The sequence below is a fragment of the Pogonomyrmex barbatus genome, unplaced genomic scaffold (assembly GCF_055798465.1).
Source record: "Pogonomyrmex barbatus isolate J1 unplaced genomic scaffold, ASM5579846v1 scaffold10, whole genome shotgun sequence".
NCBI lineage: Eukaryota > Metazoa > Arthropoda > Insecta > Hymenoptera > Formicidae > Pogonomyrmex > Pogonomyrmex barbatus.
Window position 1 is genome coordinate 1,794,302 of NW_028297099.1, and position 12,444 is coordinate 1,806,745.

Below are 12,444 nucleotides of genomic sequence, written 5' to 3' on the forward strand. Positions count from 1 at the left end.
GAGAGAGAGAGAGAGAGAGAGAGAGAGAGAGAGAGAGAGAGAGAGAGAGGCAGGGCGAGAGTTTGAGAGGACCGGGTAGCAGAGAACCGGGTGGCGGATGCCGAGAGGGAAGAAGAGGGTGGTCGAGGTTACCATAGCGACCACTGAGAACCAAATGGACCCACACGCTGTCACGGCATGCCTGCCTTGAGCGAGCGAGGGAGACAGAGCGAAAGAGAGAACGAGAGAGGACACGTTCACCACCATCGTCACCGTCCTCACAACCACCGCCGCCACCTACACACCCTATCATCCCCCCCGTCCGCGACCGTCTCTCACCGTGGCGCGGGGCGCCTAGCCAACGGAATTATGCTAAATCCCCGACGAGGAAAATTCGCGACACGACGTCGCGACGTGTACCTACGTGCTGTATCGTCATCTCGGGAAATCTGCGCGTACAACCTGCACGCGTTCTCGAGGTGACAGTTCGATCAAGATCGCGAATCTCGAAGGCGCGCCGATGGCTCGCTCCGCTCACTCGTCTTCTGTGCCAGCTACGGAAAATATGCACATCGTCTCGCATGAAATCAGGCGTCTATGTATAAGTTTTACATATATGCGCAAGCATGTTATATGTTCGCCTAAAAATACCTGCGAGTCACACATTTCTCTTTAAACATCGTTATCGACTCGAATTTTTATTTTATTATTCAGCAAATTATTTATTCAATTATTAAGTTAATTTCGAGAATCACTTTCTTGTCGTCATAATCATTGCGTTATTTTGAAAAATATAGGCTGAAACTAGAAATGTATAGGAGAATATATATTAGTTTTTATATTAGTTTTGAAATGATGCAGAGTCTTGAACATTAATGCTGCGAGAATTCGAGGAAGATTCTCCGAGCACGGAAGCCGGGTATTTAGTGGAATTACAGTAAATCCGTGACGATGGAACTTTGCAAAGAGCCGTCGCAACGCCTAATTGTGTCCCTATAACGTTATTTTGAAGAGCTAGTTGATATATTATTTCTCTAAGAAAATGAAAAAAGAATATTATTGCATATTACTAAATCTCTGACACATCTTGTGTATTATTAATTATAAGTACATTTTACAAATTTCTTTTTATTATTATATTATAATTTATAAAGAAGATGAATATATCGAGCAAACATACTTTAGAACCTTTGCAAATTGAAATTCATTATCGTACTTCTAATTTTTCATTTGAATATTCAATTAATTTTTCATTATTATTGTTATTCACTTGTAGTTTTTGAAATTAGATTTAAATCTAATATAACATTTTTTACTTTATTTTCTCTCTCTCTCACACACACACACACACACACACACACACACACACACACACAAGATTTCCATATTAGAACGCTAATTATTTTATATCGTTAAAAATATCATTAAAATATCGTTTCTGCATCTTAATTTCTTTCTAAGTTGTCAGAAAATGTTATTCACAGCCGCAGTGACAAGCGCGCATACAAAAACGGCTGTGACGATAACGGATTGAGATATTAGAGAAGCCTGCGGTTATACTTACCATCGTCATATTCTACGTGTAAGCCCAAACCTCGGTCCTCCAGGTCGGGCGCGACGCGGAAGATAACAAATCTTGAAATATGTCCAGGCTCCGAGATGGGGTTTGCGACAATACAGGGGGAAATTTCGCAACCCCTCTATATTATCCCCGTGCATATACACGTTTCATCGCTGTGCGCATATGCGCGTGCGCATATATACGTGCGCGACGCTACATTTCATCTTCGTTCTAGCTACGAGCTCTCGAATAAACTCGTGTCCTCGCGAGGCCCCCACTGATTCGTGTAAACGACCATTTCTAGGGCGTGCTCCCTCGTATCCTAGAAAATATTTTCCATTTTTTCCCCCGAAACACAGTAGCTTCAGGTTACGTACCTGAAAAACGAGACGGGGCCGGAGACGACCGGTTCTATGGATGGACGAATGTTATTTTTTAGGAAATAGGACAGAGAAAAGGAGGCGTTCATAAATTCGGCGACGGACGAAGTGCCGCGCTATGAGTAATATCGTTAGACGGGGAAAGGCTTGGGCGGGAGGATCTGTTTTATGTACGAAAAGTATCCTTGACGTGGCAACACGTACACAAACGCGGTTCACATGCACACATGTATATCGAGTCGGGTCGTCTGGCCGGTATCAACGGACTTCATTCTAGTCCCCGGGAACGCCGGGATACGAGTCGATCGTTTTAATGGGATTTTTAAGTGGCACGCCTGCCCTTATCTGCATTCAACCCCGTACGGCCCACCCACGAAATTCTTTCCTCGGGAAAGTCATTATGACTCCCCTAGAGCGTTCTATGATGGTGGCCGTCGTTCGTATAAACGTTTCACAAAAATTGTGAGAAGAAGGAGGAGGAGGAGGACGATCGAGACGTCGTGTGCCACACCCCAAGGGTTTGTTGATCAAACAGCGTATCTTTCTCGAAAGCGGGTCAAACATATTCAAATATGTGCTTGCCGATTTCCTTAAATATTACGTTGATTGATCCTCCTATTGAGTTTAAAATTTTATAGCGGACAATTTGTCGCATCGCTCGATATGCAGCAACGTCTGCTGAAAAGAAATCTTTAATTCCAACATTTTATACCACGCCCTCGACACAATGCGAGAAATATTACAGTTGATGGGAACCACGTCGAGCATTTCATACAATTACACTCCGCAGCGGTTCCGCTTCCGGAATTATTATTTTATGCTAGACGGAGCGACATTATTCTATTCTTCTCGGGGCTCAAATATGATTTATGAAAGTACCACTACCACGCGACACTATTACACGTTGGCAGTCGATCCTCTTAAAACTAGCCGCGCCTGTACGAGCCTCTTTTTTTTTTAAATCTATTTCTCTCAAGCACAAGCAAACGGTTCGGTGGGAATAAGGGTATTTTCCAATTTGATGCTGTAACACTCGGTCGTATAGATATACTGTTACCCAGTGAGGGTTGTAACGGGAAGCGTGTATTCGGTAACGAAATAAGCGAAGCATTGTGGCTTGTCAGGTATGCGTATTAGCGTGACAAAAAGCCGGGGAACGTCGCGATCGGCGATGACGTGCCACCTGGCTTGTCACGTATCCGCATTTCACCGAGGGAGGAAGGGGAGCCTTCGCTTTGTGCGGGACACGGCGAAACGGCTAATCCGGAAGGGTGTTTTGAAAATAAGCGTCGCATTTAGAAGCGTGTACGTGGGCGATGGATGGACGATGCGCGGGGAATCGAATGAAATGAACGGGGCGCAAGAAATAATCGAGGGCGCGCGCTCAAAATCGTCGCGATGCAGGGCGTAAATAAAAATGCATCTCGTTCGATGTGTAACGAACCACGGGTGCGGATGGACTTTTATATATGTAGTTGTCCGGCTTTATGATCCCTCCGCTGTCTGGACGCGCGTGAGCTTTATCGAGAACACCATTGCGAAGTCGATAAATAAAGAATTACGCTTCGCTACTCGCCCCATTCAGCGCCAGTCAGTTCCGCGGGTCAGTTGTCCGATACGCATGAAGTTTAAATATCTATTGATCGGCTCGCCGGCTACGAGTCTATCGTTAAACGGATCGGCGAATCGTTTCCATCTAAGATTACCGTTTATAACAGAAATATATATCGCGCGGATGGCATTTTTATTACTGGAACGTATCTAAAACGGGATATACATTCTGACCCTTATATTTCGAGTGAATTTTGAAATTGCTTTTGTATTTCATATTTAATAATAAATAATAAATTGTAATAATCATAAAATTATAAATATTATAAATAATGATTATGATATTTATATTTGTGCAACACACGTCGCTTTTGTAATAAAGAATTAAATTTGCGAATAGTTAGATTTATCAGCCGAAATTTTACGTTGTTCTTACCGAGGGCACTTCAGGGGAAAGGAGGGCAACGAGGCATGTCCGAGCAGACGATCACTTTCAATTCTGTCATCTGCATTCGTGCCCGTCCATCATCCAGCAGTTACCTAGGCAATAAACGAATGAGCGCCCGAAAATGGTGCGGCGATCCGTGGAAATCCATCTGCTACGGCATGTAGCGGAGCGTAAGCTCGAAAATCGTGATACGTGCGTCTACATACGTCGCGATAGTAGGGTACGGCGGAATTGGTTTGTTCGGGATTATCTATTAAAAAAAAAAAAAAAAAAAAAAAAAATGTCAACGATTGAGAGATTGACCTATGTCCCAGTGCCCGATGCGAGAGCGATCGCATTCGGCGATCGTCGCTTCGCGGACCTGGCCGACGCGATTTGCTCGCGAGCGGATAATGGAAAACGCATTTTCGATGTATCGTCAGTGGGAGGCGTTATTTCGAACGGGTCCCGATGTTTAATGCAGACGTGTACCGCGCGGAGTCGCGTTCGCACCGGATTAAAGGCTATTTCTATATGAAAGTTGAAAAAAGTGTCACTGTTTCGTAATTGTAAGTTTACTGTAGCAAAAATTGGATTCGGAATTTTTAATATCTTTATTTCCCGCAATCGACGTGTATCATTCGTAATTTGGATTTAGATTAATATCTCCCTGAAATTGTTCGAAGCGAATAACTTTTTATTACTCAATTAAACTAAAGTCACCGAAGATTCTCAATATAAAAAAGTTGTACGATTAAAACTCGTTATTATTAAATTAAATTAGCAACGTGCCAAGTAGTACCAGAATAACACGTCGCCGTTGTTTTTAATATCATATTAATTGAAAGACAAAGCTATCAGTTTTTCACGTATTTCTTACACAAATAATATCACGTCAATTATCTCAAAGGTATTGTAACAATATATTGTCATTGCGTCACGCATGTTTGTTGTTATGTATCGAACAAAATTGGAACAAGAAATCACAATTCGCCGAAACGATTCCAACTAATTGCACGAGCACATGTGAGAGTTTTGCATAATGGCGACCTTTCCGTTGATTGGATTACTCCGATTGGGAAGAATGTGAGAAAAATAACGGACGGAAATGCAGCAATGTTGCACGTAGTGCGACAGAAAAAAAGTGGGACGATTAAATAAACGGCCGTAGGTAAAGGTATAGCGGTATTAATCAAGCTGCAATTGGAGGAAGTCGGAACAATTAAAAAGCAACTGATACAAAAAATGTAGGTCGCTTATCGATCAATGCCCGTTTTCCAATGGAAACGTAACAAACATCGCCGTTCGCTGAACCGAGCCCTGTAATTGTATACCCACCCACGGTAATTCTATACAGAGGAAATTGGTATTTTGCCGTAAATCACGCGATAACCCGCGCCATGCTCATTATCAGTTTGATAATTTTCAAACTCGTCGGGATTCTCTGGGGAATGAAACGTGCGTCAGAACAAACGTGCTCGTTAGCTTAACGACGGTCCTCTTCTTTACAATACGCGCGCGAGGACATTCCCCCTCTCCCCGTTAAAGTCAAAAAGATTTTCTAAAAACTACGCAGGAAAGGGCAAGGGAAATAAATAATACAAGTTTTACGTAGATGAAATTATTTTCTTTAATTTGATAATAATATTTTTTAATTGCACACAATATTTATTTCTTTATATTGTCTTCTTTATTCTCTATTGATATTTATAAAAGAAAAAATAAATATGTCAAAATTTTACGCTCTTAAAATCTAGCTGTTTTCAGTAGTTTGTATTAAATGAATGAAATGTACAGTTTAATTTATCTCGCTGGTTAGAAAGTAGTTGTCTGAAGAGTAAAAGAAAAAAAAGAACAATCACTGCGGGAGATAGAGATAGAATCCGAGACGAAGAGAGTTTCTCATTTGGACCGCTGTATGTCCCATCTCCAGCTTCAATCTAAATTGGAGTTCAGATCGAATAAGAGACGAAGTAAAGAGAGTGGATGTGAAGGAGAATGCGAAAAGGAGAAGCAACGAAAGATAGAAATTAGCAGCAAGACCGCTCAGTAATGCGTGGAACGTGCGTGCGCATTCACACACATAGCACAGCATTTTAGATGTGTGTGTGTGTGTGTGTGTGTGTGTGTGTGTGTGTGTGTGTGTGTGTGTGTATTTCTACAGGTACATGTTTGTGTGTCGAGTAAGTATTGTACTTTGAAAAAGAGCGAGAGGAGGGCCACGGAGACGATCCTAATTACGCGAGTGCCTCGGGAGATGAGATTACGCTAAACGCGCCCTGATAAACACTCTCGTTTTTCAACGGAACCCTGCGCGAAGAGGTTACGGGAGACGAAGGAAAAGACGAGAAAAGAGGAAAGCCAGCCACTCGTATCTGTCTGACGGCGCGCACTCGCCTCTGTCTTTTTACCGCTCTCGTCTACGCCGCCACGCGTTGCACGTGACCCCGTGAAATGATCGCTCGTTAACCGCAACGCCGTCTCTTTCCCACCGCAATGATAAAGTCGCTCTCGCGTTAATTATCAAGGCAACAACAGTTTTTGTTAACTGTACACGTGGAATCGGAAAAAAAAAATAGCGAGTACATGCTTAGGCTTTATCGTATTTAAAATTACCTATTGTTGTTTTGCATTGGAATTTGTTTTATTATATATTTAATTGATGACTGATAACACATTGGCCAGAACAAAAAGAGAAAGTGAAGAAATAATTGACTTTCAATTTCTGATAATTTTTTAATAACGGAAAATTAAAATTGATTCTTTAATATTTTATGCTTTAACAATTTCAAAACGTTATAATTTTATCAAGAAGATAATTCAATCATATTCAACAACTTGTTATGCAAAAATTTTATAAGAATTATAAAAAATATCTTAAAATTACACAGAGCTGCGTCAACAACGACGTCACACGCTCTCTTTCTCTCTCTCTCTCTCTCTCTCTCTCTCTCTCCCCCTGGCATTGCAAAAAAATCTTAATCGAATCATCTCCAGACCCTTGTTAAATCCAGTGCAATCCCCGCTGTGGCATCGGTTAGCGATAAGAGAGCGCAACGGTCTTTCCTTACTATCCTAATCTTTTCTATTTCCCTCTATTCGATGACATAAGCCACGTGCTTCTGTCAGGGACGGCAGGCCTTCGTCACGTGTGCTTCTAATCTCTTATCTCTCATTGGTCCCTGCAATAGTCGATATTCTTCAACCGGTACCGAACTAACCGGTGACGCGTGCCGCACAGATGCACGTATGCACGAGGGAAAAATGCAGGCCTCATCGTACGTATTCTCGTTCTCACATTGACGATCATTATCGGATGTTCTTACGTAATGATGCATATTAAATTAACGCAATGATTAGAATGATTATACTATATTGTGGCAATTTTATCTCATTATCAATATTGATTATTCGTATTATTCCATTAATTCTTTATAATTCTATGCAGCATTCTATAGACCGAAAACACATTAGAATATTTATTAGCATTACAAATAGTAACAAATAATGGATTTGTGATAGCTTACTTATGATAACATTGTGATAATTAAAATGATTTCGCGAAATAAATATCTGTAAAATTATCAGAGACAAATCTTGTTTTTCTGAAAAAGAATTATCTTCACATTTAATTTTTGATTTTATAATTTGAATAATATTTGCTCTGATGGCGCCTACTGACAGCAATATAATAGTATATAAATTTTCTTTTATCTTACAAATTATAAACACGTCAAAGCACTGACCGGTTTTGTAAGCAGTCTGCTTGGTTGAAATCGTAAAGTAATGTCACGCCTACGTTGAACCAAGTATAATTTTACATGCGTCTTTAAATTAGCCATGACGACTCTGAAGCTATTTTCTATGAAAAAGAGTGAGAGTGAGAATAACAAAGAGAGGAGAAGCAAAATTATGATGAATAGCAACGTGACAGATATAATGAGGTCGTAGTAGGTTCTCTCTCCGATATAATACTGAACATTGCCAGCATTGTTAACGTTTGTCACTATCTATGTCGCTTGCGATGAAACATTGTTAAACACATGTTTATTGTTATTCTGTAGATGCCATAGAATATATTTATAAGTACTTTTTATTTGATATTTTTTTAGAAATCCAATAAAATTATAATCCCTAAGTACCAAAGACGAATAAAAATATAGATATGGAGGTAAATAGAGAATAAGATTAAAAATAAAAAAGATATAATTAAGAATTTTTATAATATTTAAAATAGAATCCACGTAATCGTTTTCGTAGGATGAATGTAATGAATCTTGAGATCACACACGTTTGGCTCGACCGCACACGACTTTCGAGATCGCTTCGAGAGAAATAGGGTGCCTCATTTGATGCACGGACGACGGCCGGCGCGTGACGTACTCGGTTAATTACCGAAAAATGCCTTAATTGTCTCGATGACTGTCGTCTCTGCTAAGCTCCATCTGCATAGAAACGTTTTCCTTGAAGAATTTCCACGAAGAGTGTCTCGTAACAGATACTATTTATAAGCTCAGTATCACAGTTTATGCTGACATTAATTAATAAATTCCTGTTCAGTATGTTGTTTTCGATTTACTTCAATTCAATTAAATAACAGTAATTTTTCGACGAGCATTTCTCACTATATTTAAATTAATTTTTATTGCATCGATACATCAAGATATTTAATTATAGTACGTTAAAACATTAAAAATTTTAATATAAAGAATAGGCACAAAATTAAATGCGTTATATATATATATATCTCCAAAAGTGCTTTAACAAATCATTATTACTTTTATCGGTAATTATTACGGGAACACGTAACCCGATTAGATTTTACGCACCAAGAAAGTTATATGAAAGTTCTGCGAAGCGAGAAAAGCGATTTGCGTTTAATTATAATTTCAAAGGCGAATACGCAACATTGTTATTCCGTTTTGTTATTTATACGACGGTGGAGTTCCATACAGTCCTGATTCCACGTTACCAATGACACGGCAGCTAATGACTATAACTGCTTTAACGGCGAAGCCGCCGTGGTCGTAAACTCGTAGCCAATCATGCCGGGATTTAGATACTAAAAGTCGTTTGTGCTTTTACATTCTCAGCGGCCGGACGAGGAGTGCCGGCATAACGACATGCGTTATGTGTTGCACGTGTTCCTTATACTGCAGCCCGGTTCACATGTGAATCATCCTAAGGCTATGGTTAACAAGCAAACTGTCGTGAAACTTGTATCCTAGGATACAAGCTTGTTATAATGCAGAACAAACAGCTTGTTCCGGGAGCTTCCGCTAATAATTAAGTTTTGTATATTGCAATTAATAATTTTATACTACTTGGGACATATAATGTTAACTTGAAAATATTTAATGGATAACGAATAATATACATGATCTGTTATTAATATATATCGCAGTTTTTCGATGTTTATTTTTCTGTTTCTTTTATCAGTCATATTTTTCATAAAGATAAGAAACATCCATAATAAATAAGAGATAAGAAAATATTTATATAATTTAAAATTTTATTGTCGCGTTAATATATATGTTTTTTTATTACATTTTTTTATTAATTTTATTCCGTTATGCGTGCAAGGATTATCTTATGTATTAGATTAAGAGCAGTCTTACAGTACTCTTAAACGTACAGAGAACCTTTATAATTGGGCCAATTGCTTCATTAAAAATAAACTGGCATGGGTGGATGCCCACGGTACAGCACTCTGCATGCGAAAATCTTACGAGACAATTTAATCCCTTGCAGTACAGTGTCTAAAATAAAAGCAAACGGCGCTGTTCTGAAAACGAAAGCATTATTTTCGTCATGAAGTTAAATGTCAGATATATCGCAAATCAACTTTTTATAAACTTGCACGAAATGTACTTTGAATAAACTAGCGATTCTTCCATTTGTAATTCATTTTACATCTTCAGATGTAATAAATTCATTTGTAGTAGTAGGATTAAACAAAATCTTTATGCTGAGGAAGATAAAATCAATAGTTTCATTTAACGCTAGAAATTTAATGAAAATTGTGGATCGTTACAGTTACAGGCACTCTTGTAACAATTTTCAGAATCGTAAAAAATAAATTGAGAATCGACTCGAATTTCCAACTCTTACGTGAAAATTAATATGCTCCAGCTCGTGCTATTAAAACATCTGATCGTTGTACTACATTGCAATTAGTCTTAATTGTTCCATCGTCCTTCTAAGCACGTTCCGCTTACCACCTTCCGCATTGTCCGGTTACGATAAGCACGCAAGGGCGGAATCATGACGTGAAGTTTAATTGTGCAAAGCTCTCTCCAGAATTACCATGTGTTTCCGCTGGAGGAAAAGCGATGGAGATAGAGAGAAGTGAGAAGAGAGGGGGAGTACAGGTGGAAAAGGAAGAGACGTCTACAAGTTGAGAACACTCGAATCAACAAAAGGGACGGAAATAAACTCGCGGTTACGTCGTAGAAATTGTAGAAATTACTTGTGAAGATATTTATGTTACGGTGGAAGAGACGGACGGCGGGAGAGAATGGAGATCTCTCTCGACCGTCTCCGGGATGCATCGTTGCATCGTATTTACGTTTTATCCGACACAGACACGGTCGAGAGAAATCTTGCGGCTCCTTCAGCCCGTCGCCGTCGCCGTCGCCGTCGGTCCCTTCAAGAGGCGCGTCGATGGCCCTTTTTTACTTGTCGCGGCCCACTGACGAGAGAGAGAGAGAGCGTCCTTTGAACTCCCTTCATTAACACCTGGATCGCCGGATATTACTTCAACCTTCCTCGATCGTATTCTTTGATCAATCCCCCTTTCGGTCTCCGCGACTGCAGGCGCAAAGTAATCCGTGGCACCGGCCGCTTTCAAAGAATTTTCCGCTGGCTTCCTTAATCGGAGGAGGGGAGAAAAAAATAGCAACCCTTTTGGATTTTCGTACCTCGCCGGGCAAAAAGGACTGCCGACCGAGCACGGAGGATCCCTTTTCGACCCTCTTTCGCACGGTTGACCGACGAATCCCGAGTTTCGACCTCTCGCGAGGGGTCGAGCCCTCACGATTCCCGACGTCCCGATGCGAGACGCATATTTGACTGCGTAAGGTCATCGGTCAAGCGAGCTTTAACTCGGCTGTATTAACCTTTCTGCCAATCCGAAAAATTGTAGCGTATTAAATTACTTTTTTTAAATTGCTTAGAAACAAAGTTAAACATATTATGTAATTTACTATCGCATCTTCGGTCGATTATTAAAGCATTTATTATTAGTTGAGTGTAAGATTTTATTTAGGAACATCAGACAAGATTCAAAATCGTCAAGTACGATTGTTTTGATAGCTTCATGCTCACGTGCCAAAAGAACGATTTCGACTGTTATTCAATAGCATAAACATTCTCACTCGCGCGATCAAAAGTATGGGTGACGTCCAACCGGGCGAATCTAATATTAAAACGCGCTAAATTCTGCTCTTGCCGAATCTATCTCTCAAAATAACTACTTCCAATGCACTCCCGACGTTGCCCATACAATCGCATCGACGTGATATCGGAGTAGCGGGAAACGGTCCATTGTCTTCTGTACGCCATCTAACTATGCACAAAAGCATACACATATCGCGGAAATTGCCGACGTAATTATCCTTATCTCTAATTGAGAAACTCGGTCATGCAAAGCGATACGCGCCTGTACGATATAACCGGGAGAACAATCTGTGATCTTTGCCAGCGGTCTATTATCTCATCGTCAATTATTAATTGATATTATACGTATTATCAGATTTTACTTGAAATTAAAAAGAAAAATATCTGTCTTATTCTACGTGATTTACATGTTAGCCTTTCTTGATTATCTCCACGTTTTTCTTTCAAAAAAGGAGCGAGACGTTACGACAGGTTAGAGCCTAGGTAGAGTTACGTGATGAACGTCGCTGAGAAGAGAAAGAGTTTTTCCGGACTTTTATCTCGGGCGTCCGATTGAATGGGATATTGGAAACTTTATTCACGGCTGTCAGTGAAGAAGGACGAAGCTCTCGGGCGTAGGACGAGCGCCTAGCCGACGCTCCTCGAATGGCAGCGGCTGTAAACCATGCGTCTCGTTCTTCCCATTCAATAAGGGGATGCGCAATGATTTAGGCGAAGCCGGCCGGCCGAAAAAGGTGCAATAAATAGGAAAAGCTTACGTGCCCGGAATCCTACCGTGGCCACCCGCGACCCTTCGGGGATCGCGTCGATCTTCGGAGGGACGAATCGTCGATAGTCGTCGTCGGACATATGGATACGAGGGATGGTGGACGGCCCTCGATATTCCTACGGAATAGATTTTCTTCCCTTTGCATTCACATGGATCCTCGACCGTTCTCGATTGGACCAAGTCGTTTGAGAATAGGCGCACCTATCGGGATAGGGTGGCATAATTCTGACCTGATAAAACATGATCGACGAAAGAGATCCCCGGCCTCGGGGTCGTGTGTGTGTGTGTGTGTGTGTGTGTGTGTGTGTGTGTGTGTGTGTGTGTGTGTGTGTGTGTGTGTGTGTGTGTGTGTGTGTGTGTGTGTGTGTGTGTGTGTGTG

At 40.7% G+C, this 12,444-nt stretch overlaps 1 protein-coding gene across 10 annotated transcripts in view; it reads left to right on the top strand.

Moving 5' to 3' along the window:
• Nucleotides 1-12,444, top strand: part of Ten-m (teneurin transmembrane protein Ten-m) — a 499,088-nt gene that overhangs the window by 321,438 nt on the left and 165,206 nt on the right. The gene's annotated exons all lie outside the window — the stretch shown is intronic.